An 11,152-nucleotide genomic window follows, 5' to 3' on the forward strand; every position below is an offset into this window, starting at 1 on the left:
GGGAGATGCTGCAAGCGGCGGCTGTGACGCCCAGCCCGTCCGTTCAGGATCACGCATCCCGCCGTTCCTCCCTAGCGATCCTCCATAAACAATGTACAAAAAGGACGGTGACCTCATCCCAGTGAAAGCGGCCAAACACGATGCGTTTCTCCGTGCTCGGTGCTGCCGGTCCCTACGCTCCCCACGTCCCGCTGCCCCACAGCACAGCACAGCACAGCACAGCACAGCACAGCACAGCACAGCACAGCACAGCTCCGGCCGAGCAGCCCGGAGCGGCCGAGCCTGTTCCGCTGCTCGCAGCCCCATTGCGGGGAGCCGACCAGCCGCATGGTGCTCCCTGCGTTAGACACCTCAGCTGCCTGTCAAACATCTGCCCTAATCACGACATAACACGGTACAAGCGTTGCTCGATGCGGGCGTTAATTTCATCCTGCTGCCCGGGATAACGTGCTGCTAAGGGCGGCCAGCATCTCCTCCTCTCCCGGCGCAGTGCCCGGCTCTGCTCGTGGTCGGCACCCGATCGTTCTCCTGCCCGGAGCGATGGGCTCCGACTCGCGGTTCCCTTCCGCACTTTTCCAGACTCTTCTCCCCCTCCCTCCCACCCCGCGCTCGTTTTTCTTTCCTTTCTTTCTTTTTTTTTTTCCCCCCATTCTTTTTCCCCTCCCCCTTTTTTTTTATTCCCTCCCCAGCGGCGTTTTTTAAATAAAGGCGACCGCGTTCGGAGCGGCCCTTTGTGCGGATCCTCTCGCTGTGAGGAGCCCCAGCCCATCTCCATCCCCATCCCATCCCATCCCCATCCTTCCCGCGCGGCACAACGGCCGCCTCGCACCGCCTCCATCCCTCCCGGCGGCTCCGCACCGCCCGCTGCCGGCGCCTCGGGGCGCGTCCCCGGGGCGACCACAAGCCCAGGCTGAGCCGCCCGAGCCCCCACAAGCCCCCAGCCCCGAGCAGCCCCCAGCCCCGAGCAGCCCGCCCGTGTCCCGTGGCTCGCTGCCCGCCGCTCCTTCCTCCCCCCGGGTTTTGCCCCGCGGCGTCGGGCAGCGAGTATCGGCGGCATCAGGTGCAGCCGGGTAAGGCAGGCCCGGCCCCCGGCTTGTCGCCTGCGCGCTGAGCGGCCGGTTGGGTCCCGCCCCTCGTGAGTGAGGAGGAGCGGGTTTCGCCGGGGATTTCCAGCCCGAGCGGGCGGGAGAGGAAGTGTGGGGCGGGGGGAGACGGCGCACAGCGGCAGGGACTTTCCGTCGGGCTGGCGGTCGCCTTCGCCGGGCTCCGGCTGCCGCCCGCCGCACGCTGGCTCGCAGGTAGGGGCTCGGCTCGACCCGGGGACGGGGCTCCACGCCGGAGCGGGGCTCGGGGCTCCGGGTGGGCTCCGGGTGTGCTCGGGCTTCCTCGGCTCCTCGCCGTGCCCCGGCTGTCGCCGCCCGCCCAGCCGAGGCGCTGCGGGCTGCGGGGCCGGGCGCTCCGCCTGTTGCCGGAGCCCGGCGGTGGAGCGGGCTCTGGCCGCCCGGACGCAGCCCGGCGTTCTGCAGGTGCCCCGTTTTTCTCTCGTTTATTTTCCCCTCTCCTCCTCCCCCCTCTTTCCCCGTTTCTTTCCTCCCTCCTCCCGCCGCCCCGGGAGCTGCGTGCGGCGGAGGGAGCCGCCGTCGGGCCCAGCCCGGAGCCGTGCGGGAGCGGCGCTCGCGGCGTTTGATGTGGCGTTTGAATGCAGAAGCCTCGCTCCGCTCCTGGCTCCCTCCATATGCGGTGCTGGGGGCGGGACGACGGCCTTTAAAGGGGCACTGCCGGCTGCCGCCGAGCCGCTCCGCTCCCGGTGCCGAGCGGGGCCCCCCGCGGATCCGAGCCCCGGCAGAGGGGCGGGCGGCTCCGGGCCGTGCGGGACATCCGCTGTCACCGAGCGGCTCCGGGAGGAGTTGTGCACGGAGCCACTTTTCCTCCATCTGTCCTTTCCTCTCTCTGTCTGGCGGTGCTTTATTTTTATGTTGTTTTTGGCTTTTTTTTTTTACGCCATCCGTCTCCTGCGCTGTGTTTGCAGCATCGCGTTTTGCTCGTTGAAATGAATGATCGCGTTGTAGGGTTAGGGAAAATAACGAGTGTTTTAAAAGTTTATACTGAGTCATTCCTCTGCAGATGAACCTATGACTGACTCATAATCTGAGAACTGCAGCGGCTTGTAAAATAGGAAGGTAAGGCATTTACATCTTGATTTATTTGTGTCTGATATCTGGATTACGTGTGGAGAAACAACTGAGATGGTCTGAACATTGAGAGGCGGAATGTTGCGTTCTGCCAGTCAGAGCAGTGTGTGTGTGTGACATGAAAGGCTGCGTGTGCCCCTCCGGGTGGGTCTGTACCATGCGTTAGAACGTTGTTTAATCTTTTTCTGCTTCTGTAGTAGTTAAATGTGGGAAGTTCCGATGATACAACTGGAAATTTGCAGTCTCCTTGGGTCAGGGACTTCACTCGCATGCTGACATTTATCAGAGTCCTGTGCGTTGTGATCCGTGTGCTTTTATTCTTCGGTAGAGCTGTGTGTTTTTCACTGTTGGTTTGTCCCACAGAATGCATGTAGCAATGCTGTGCACTAATCTCAACTTGCATTCATAGACCAGAACGGAGCTCAGTGTGTGATGTAAAGGCACGTTGGCTGGATGCAGCGCAGCGGATAAGTGGCTAAATATGAAATAGTGAAGTCTGTATTCAGAATGGGTATTGACTTGCACGGAAGCATGAATGTAAAGGATACATTGATTGTTGGAGTTATGACTAAAGAGATGATAACATAATGCACGCTTCCCTTTAAGATGCGCTATTTGACTCCAAGTCTCTATTAATGGCAATCTGTACTGAAGTGTGTATGGAGTAACATAGACATAAATGTTAATTATTATGTCTGGGGAGAGGGTTTGGATGTTAAGATGAGGTACTTGGATATTTGTACTGAATCAGAGTTCTTTGTGGCTGGGCTGGGAAACCCCTTTAATACAGCCTGATAACGGAAACACTGATGTGTCATGAGTTTGGGCATTGCAAGCAGACTGCACTGGGAGGTTATAAAAGTTGCTTCGGTACAGCATGAGAATGGTAGGTGTTTTACTGAAATCTGACATTGATTCAGAGCTTCCAACAGCAGCTTTACCTACGATGTAGAAAGGTGAAATGCATTCAGTATCAGAGCAAATTAATCTTCTCCCAAAGAGGATACAGAAGGACCAAGTCTTCAGGCTTGCCGGAGGTCTTGCAATCAGGTTTGGTGATACTGGCTTTGGGAAGCGATTCTGGTGTGGGTTTATAGAATTTGATCATCATCACGTCAGCATATTTACTGTTGGTACCTTGGAAAACCGTTTAAGATGGCAGTACTTAACAGCAGTGACAAAAAAATTCTTAAAGGGGTCTCACCGGTCCGTGCTAACACAGTTTGTTTTCTAAAGCATTTAAATGTTTGCTGCATTTTGGGTCTTTAGATTGTTCTTGTCCATAATATGAAGTTGAAGTGGTAGAAGAGGAACATGTTTTTCGATACTGTATAAGTAGATGTTGCTAAAAAAGCCAGCAATCTTAATTTCTGACTTTTGCTGTTAAATCATTGGCACGTAAATACAGCAGCAAGCAGGCAATCAGAATTCTGAAGATAAAAAGTAAGGCAGTTTAAAAATAGGCATGACTTAAATCTAATCCAGTATTCTGAACTGGCTTTGTATGAATAGATATTAGACATCAGACTGTCTTATTCTTGCAGTATCTCAGATGATGCAACAGCTGGATTCCATTTTTTTCTTGTAATAGTGTTTCTTAATTGAAGGTGCTGAATCTTATGATGTCTGAAGACTGCTCATTACACGTTGGTTTTAGATGTCTGTGTTCTTGTGCACAGTTCCTTTAAAGAATTGCCAAGACGTTAGGTTTTTGGTTTTGTTGTTTTTTTGTTTTAATGGCTGTGGGTGGGTGCTTTCTGAATATGATGCTTGTATTTAAAACCTCCTGGCATTTTTGGCCCATGGCTCAGGAACACCAAAAGTGGTAGGAGAGAGTGAAATCAGAGATTTCAAGATGTGTTATGGGGAAAAGAAGCCAAGAGAGGGAGAGTTGTGTATGTTCATGCATCAAAAGAAAGGTATGACTGTAGCATAAGGAAAAGTGCTGTAGCCATGCTAGGTTTTATTGTAATGTTTTTTTAACCTGCAGTGATGAAGTGGTGACATAGAAACCACAGCAGCAAAGGGCTGGCAAAGAGAATGTAACTGGTCTCCCAGCTCTGCCTGCTGGAAACCCATTCTATAGTAAGCAGGAAAGTCTGTCTCTGCTTGTTTTGAGAAATAACACTTTTCAATTTCTCTGTCTTTAATTTTTTCATTTTCTTTTTCAGACAAGAGAAAAAGAGAAGGGATAGAGAATTCAGAGGAAAGAGATGGCAGTTTGCAACGGAAGATGATTAGGTGTCTGCAGAGTAGGAAGTAGGAAGAGGTGCTCTCTTGTCTGTGCTAGTAGGAGTGAATAGAGAGACCCTCGTCCCCCCCCCCCCAGAGAGAACCTAGAAAACCAGTAAGGACAGCATTAAGTAGAAATATCAAAGAACTTAGTAAGGTAAAAAGATGATTTGATGTTGGAAATTGTGATACACATGTAGTTCTTTTGGAATTTTTTTCCTTCCTGGAAATGTTTTCTACCCTAGCATGTTCAGCAGAATATTGTTGCCATTGTGACTTCAATTGCTACTGACTGGTGGCTTTGTAACTAGGTTAACAGGGCAAGTGTCTCTAAAATTATACATAGCAACTGGAGGTCACTAATCCTCTCCATATACCGAAAATGTTAAGCCTTTGATTTCTATCCTGTTGCTCTTCCATGCTGATTTACTCCGCATATGCAGAGTGTGATTCTAGTAGAATCCTGTGTTTCATCTAGCAGAGGGCAGCATGGGAAGAGAAGTCTCAATATGCTCAAGGATGCAGAAGTTCAGTATTGTACATGTGGTGGCCTCTGTCCCTGGCTCCCCTGTTCTGTGAACTGGGTTGACATCAAGATTGATTGCTGCAAATTGTAAGCATTAGAACTGCATTGGGCATAGCAGAAATGCTTTAGGTTGGGGCATTTTATAGTTCCACTATTACTTTATATACTGTCATAAAAACCTCACTCATGAAATAGATTTATCTGCTGTATAGAAGTGAACGTTCTGTAGGTTATTTACAATGATAAAATCAGCAATACTTCTCTAATATGCTATAAACTATCTGAAGTGAATACAGCCTTTCCCATACAGTATGCATAGCAAATGCCTTAGACAAACACTTTACTGAAAGAAGTCCACACAGCTCATGCAAGAGTGAGGAACTTCTCTTTTCCATGCTGCAATGATGGCTGTATGGAAGCTCATGATTACAGAAGTTTTATACTTGGAGCATTGCTGAAGTTGTCTGAGTCTGTGTTTTCTGCAGTAGTAAAATAAAGCACCTTTTGATAAGCAAAGATACGGCATTCCAGACTTGTCTTGGTTGGGAGTCTTCACAGCTTTCTTACTCATCTAACAGGATGAGTTATTTTGATTTGGGTTGTCTTGAGAAGCATGTTGCAGGTGCGACTGTCTTTCTGGTTGCTACTTTGTTCCCACAAGCTCAAGAGCCTGTGGGATAAGGAGAAAATGGTCTGTTGATACCAGTGTAAGATCTGGGAGACCTAGAGGCTGTTCCCTTGTTCCTGTAAATGTCTGTACTGTAAGTCATTCCGTGCACCCAGAGCGACGAGGACCTTTATTGCAGTGCTGTGTGGTGTGACATCATGCTGGTGTCCCAGGGGCAGAAGGGGGATTCCAAGCCAAGTTTTTTACTTCCCTGGGGAGCATTCTCATAGTCAGCCACAGGCCAGTTAAGCGTCGTGTCACTTCCTTCTCTACAGACTCTTCTGCTATGCCAGGAATAATGAGAACTCTGTGCCTGAGAAATGGAGTAAGAAGAAGCATGGTGCCCCAGTTGAGTGGTTAAGACAATTACTGAGATTAGGAAAGGTTTAGAGCCTGCTGGTGCATCTCCCACTGGTGTCTTGGTTATTGTTATCTGGACTGTATTTGGACTTAATACTAAGGGACTCATGCTTAGGTGTTTCTAGTGTTAAGTAGTAGCTGGCTGGGACTTCTGAGAATACTTATCATACACTTTGTGGCTTGTGTCTGCCTGGCCTCTCTCCCCTTCTAGTTTTGCCTTTTCCTAGTCTGTAAAAATGGAAATAGTGGTACTTTCCTGCAGTCTGAGGGCATCAGAGATGATGTGCTGAGACAGAGCCTGGCAGTACAAGCATTATCCATTGATAAATGAAACAAATTGTATGAGCTGTGTGGAAGTATCCTGTTCTGTCTCTTCTGCAGGGCTGTACCATTCTGCTCCGTCAGGGTTACATGGCAGGAAATAGAACTTGCTTCACAGCTCTCGCATTGTTGAGTACAGCAAATATGCAGTGTTTTAGGAAGCTGAGAGTATACAACAATTTGTCAGAATGGTGCTTTTACTTATTCACAGCTTTCTGCTTTGGTTGTTCTAGAGCACTAACAATTATTCCTTATTCTATGGAACCAGCTTAGTCTCACAATAAATGTGCCTGAAATAACTTTTTAACAGTGAAGCCCCACTCACAAACCAGAATTTGGCAATGTGAATGAAATTCATTATGTAAGCTTGTCCATGTGCTTGAGAGAGAGATAAATAGGACAATTGTTGGAGCTTTTCATAGTGGGCATGTAGTACCTGTAAACTTTACCAGTTTACTATGCACTGTCTCTGCCTTTCCACAGAGAAGAATCATAGAGTTGCTCAGGTTGGAAAAGACCTTAAAGATCATCAAGTCCAACTGCAACCTCACCATACTATCGTAACTCTAACAACCTCCACTAAACCATGTCCCTGAGCACCACAGAACCTTCCCAAGAGTAAGTTTCCTTGGGTGATGTCTTCTGACCATTTATTTAATGACTTCTTTAAGACTTGATTTCTGCTAACTGACTTCTCTTTCTGTATTTTATGCATTTCAGTTATTAATAAAGTACTCTTATCTGTATAAGAGACTGACCGAACAACTTGAGATGGAAGAGAAGTAGAAACAATGTAAATACTCTTAACTTCTCATGTTTCTTCCTCCTGATTCATGGAAGTGGCTTAATTTTATAGACTAACAGAATTGTTTGGGTTGGAAGGGACCTTTAAGATCATCTGGTTCCAACCCCCTGCTATAGACAGGAGCATTTCCCTCTAGACCAGGCTGCTCAGCGCCCCATCCAGCCTGGCCTTGAGTGCCTCCAGGGATGGGTCATCCATAACTTCAATGGGCAACCACTTCCAGTGCCTCACCACTCTCACAGTAACAATTTTTCTTCCAAATATCTAGCCTAAATCTGCCCTCTTCCAGTTTAAAGCCATTTCCCACGTCCTGTCATTACATGCCCTTATAAAAAGGACTACTTTCAGTCAGTCCATATCTTTTGTAAGTTTAAGTTGTCAATGGATGACTTTATTGCAAGGTGTTCTCATCTCACATGAGCAAAACAACTGACTACATTTTCCCATTTGCTTTACTCCCCATTTCTATTATTTTTCTCTTGAAATAGTTATTTCCATACTTGTATTTATTTTTGTGCTTTTGACTAATAATCTTTTTCTGTAAATCAGCTTTCCTTTGACCTCTCTGTAGCTGCTTGTTTCTTTTTTCCCTCCACCCAAGATGAGTTAACAGGCTCTTCCAGGCTGCTAAAGATGGCCCTACAGTGTACCCTGCTATTGTCTGAAGTCTTCATGTCCTTAAATCTTCAGATGCTCTCTTATTATGTCCATTTTGCTGTTTTCTTTTCTGTTCAGAACAGTATCCTTGAGAAAGGAGCAGTGTCCTTTTGCATTTCAGTTCAGGAAACATGCCATTGGTAACAATGCATTTCTCCTCACTGAAGGTGTCGATACATAATGGAAATACCAGTGGATCCTGCGTTGTAGTCTTAGAAGTGGACATTGCTGCTGTGTTGCCTGTGCTGCTTGGCAGTTGTTTTAATCTATGTGATAGTAAGGTATTTTGACACCTTCTTGGAGCATGTGCAGAAGAATGCTCTTGGCAATCCCCGGGAAGGTAAAACAAGTTTATTGTTATTTGTTGTTTGTGTTCTCCATCTGCTGTTTCTTGGCACCTGGGCCCATAAATTCCCCTTCTTCTCCTTTCCTTCTTACAAATTCCTGAAAGCTTCACTTTCATTTTAAAGAAGTTTGTTTAGCAATGTAACTTTGAGCATTTTACCCAATAACTTCTTGAGGGAATTTAGGGGATTTACTCTCCCACTGTTTGCCTGTGGCTTTTTAAAGAATTAAGACAAGCAAACAATTTTCTGCCCACAGTGTTCTGTATGAGGAGATCCTTCCAGAATAGGTGTAGAAGGGGTTTGGAATTATGCTATTTGTGTATTCAAAGCCAGCAGTATTTATAGGTGATGTATGATGGTGTCACCTTATAACATTGTTCACTAAGAGGTTTGGTTTTTGATACAAACTCAAAGTATCAGTTGACTGTTCAGAAATGGGATAGGTCAGGTAGGCTTTGAAAGTCCTTTAAGCTGTATGTAAAAAGGTCTTCATTCCAGAGCAAGAGTGTCAGTGTGCTGAGCTAGCTGGCAAAGTATGGAGTAGTTGATATCTTGTTTGCAGTGTTGTCATGTAACAAAGGATATGAGGAAGAAGGGGAACAAAATGCAGCGAGGAAGAAAAAACTTACAGCTTTCGTGTGTAAGTTTCGTATGCTCTCCTGACATGTTTGTTTTCATGAGAAAATGTTGTTAATGAGACAAATAGTGGAAATTGCCAGCAGTCATCTTAGTGCAAACTTTACTGGTGCTTTTTGTTCATTTACGGCTCATTTCCCATAGCATATTTTGCAGCAGAAGAGCTATCTTAAAGATATGTTGGAGAGCTGGACTAGACTTTTAGCAGGTGTAGATAGTGACTTTGGTTGCTGTGGTTAAGATTCAGCATTGCCCTTAGACTTTTTCTTTCCCTCTGTTTTGCTTTTGAAGAGAGAGTTTAAACATTCCTAAGGTATTTTAAAACTATCCTTGCTTCTTCACAAACATTTTGTTTTTATGTATTTCTAACTACACTCTTATCTCCTGCTTAAACAAACTTTGCACTGTACTTAATAAATTTGCATGTAAAAATATGTGCAAAAAAAGGGCTGTCAGATTGCTGTCTGTGGAAAAATGGTTTGGCTTCTCTTGTAGATAATCACTTTTTGTAGTGTAATAAGTAGGCCATGTGTTAAAGTACCAGTTGTTAACACCTCTAAAATAAAATGTTTGTCATCTTAAAGGAGGGGGAAAAAATTGGTGAGCTCTCCATTAGATGGTGCTGCTGGGATTGAAATATTTATATACCTAATGGAAGCAGACATCTACCTAGAACTGCTTTTACAACCTCCACAAATCCCCCCCGCCTCCTATTTTTATTTTTATTTTTTTAATGATTTCTATTTATTAAAATACTTTCCAAAGGCAGTGATGCTTACAAAGAATTTTTTAAATTATTTTTTTTTTATTTTTATTTTTCAGTTTGAAATAAATGGATAAGATACTGAAAAGACAGACTGTTTCCATGGAAAGAGGAGGCATGGAAGAAGCAAAGCTTATACTTTTTACATGGGTGATTTTGATTCCAGCAGCTGCCTCTTTTGTTGTAACATTCACTTCTTGGGGTTGGGAATTTTAATTTATCTTGGATTTCATGGGTAATTTTCTGTTTTCAAGAAAAGGAAATGAGATCCTTGATTAAATTCTTCACTTGCTTTTGAACCTTACGTAGGGCTCTGTGATTGTAAGTTGGTCTTAGTTGCCCAGAATCAAGTAGGTTCAAGTAATAAGGCAGAGGGATGGTTCTCTTTGGTAGCCTTAGTCATCCATTTGGGGAAAAACTTAAATAAAATGTTACTTAAATATTACCGATTGTGTGATAACTGGGGAAATGGACAAACTTGTGTGAGAGAATGAGAGCTTCACCTTGAGTCATTAATATTAATTTACTGTGAAGGGGGAATTAACAGAGAGTGGTTACATGCAGCTGTATGACTTCACATCAAATATGAACTTGCTGTTCCTCAGTTACATGATTTGGCTTTTTGTGTAAGGCCAATCCAAATGTGGAAGTGAGTCTAGAAGAAAGTAAGTTGTGCTTGGTTGTCATGAATACAGACTGGCATTGCTTTAGGATAGTGTATAGATAGGGTAATTATATTCTTGTTTTGGGGTTCTACTAGCATATTCTCAAATGTTGGCAAATCTTGGCCTTGCTTCTCCCCTCCTGTATTTGCTGATTAGGTGGCTACCATTGTGCTTATAGGCTAAGACTTTGCAATTAGTAGGATTTATATTACCAGTATGCTTTGAAGCACTTAGATTCCAGAGCAAGGAATACCTATTATCCCTGTTTCCCAAATCAAATCAAAAGCATATCCCATAATTATGTTAATCTGAGGAGACAGTCAGGTAAGAAGGAACAAAATATTATAGTGAATTAAGAGTGTTTGTTTTTGGCAAAAAAAAAGGTACTGGGGTTCTGGAGACTGATTAAAGCAGTGTTGTAATAGATCCACTGGAAATGGATGGTGAAACTTAGTTCTACTTAAGAGAAAAACCAAAAGATAAACAATCAAACATGAAATTTGGAGTAAATGAAGCCTATTATATGCACGTACAACCTTCCAGAAAGGAGTGTGGATGGAACAGTGCTCTTATGTTTATTGATACGCAGGAAAGCTCTTGATAATAAATGTGGATACTTGTCTTCATTTAGTAATGACAAGGAGAGGAAAAAGCTGGTTAAGAAACAGACAAAAAAAAGTAGTTTATGAAAGATTAACTTGAACTGATTAAATTCATTATTTCTAAGAAATGATGGGGGTAGAATAACAAAATAGAGAACAGCAGAATAGCTAGAATTCAGAAAACTTGTAGGAAGCCATAGGAAGCATGTGAGAAACCAAGAAGAATTCAGTAGAATTACCTTCTCTGTAGGGAAAAAGTATGAATTACTAATCTGAACTTCCTTTTGCACTGGCACGTGGCAACAGACCTACCTGACTAAGTCAGCACACTGACCTCAGGTCCAAGAGAAAATGGAGTAAAAAAAGAGGAGTATTTGAG

The 11,152-nt window shown here is 44.7% G+C and overlaps 1 protein-coding gene across 8 annotated transcripts in view; it reads left to right on the forward strand.

The window, feature by feature from the left end:
- The first annotated feature begins 1,152 nt into the window (after positions 1 to 1,152).
- Positions 1,153 to 11,152, forward strand: part of TRAF3 (TNF receptor associated factor 3) — a 64,597-nt gene continuing 54,597 nt past the window's right edge. For 6 of the 8 annotated variants that reach the window (XM_015865639.2, XM_015865638.2, XM_015865646.2 and 3 more), the window contains exons 1-2: positions 1,153 to 1,298; positions 2,125 to 2,180. The gene's annotated coding sequence lies outside the window, so the exon portion shown is untranslated. Of the gene's footprint in view, positions 1,299 to 2,124; positions 2,181 to 7,927; positions 8,101 to 11,152 lie in introns of all 8 variants that reach the window. The other 2 variants (XM_015865640.2, XM_015865642.2) reach the window with 2 other exon arrangements.

This window comes from Coturnix japonica, chromosome 5 (assembly GCF_001577835.2).
Source record: "Coturnix japonica isolate 7356 chromosome 5, Coturnix japonica 2.1, whole genome shotgun sequence".
Lineage (NCBI taxonomy): Eukaryota > Metazoa > Chordata > Aves > Galliformes > Phasianidae > Coturnix > Coturnix japonica.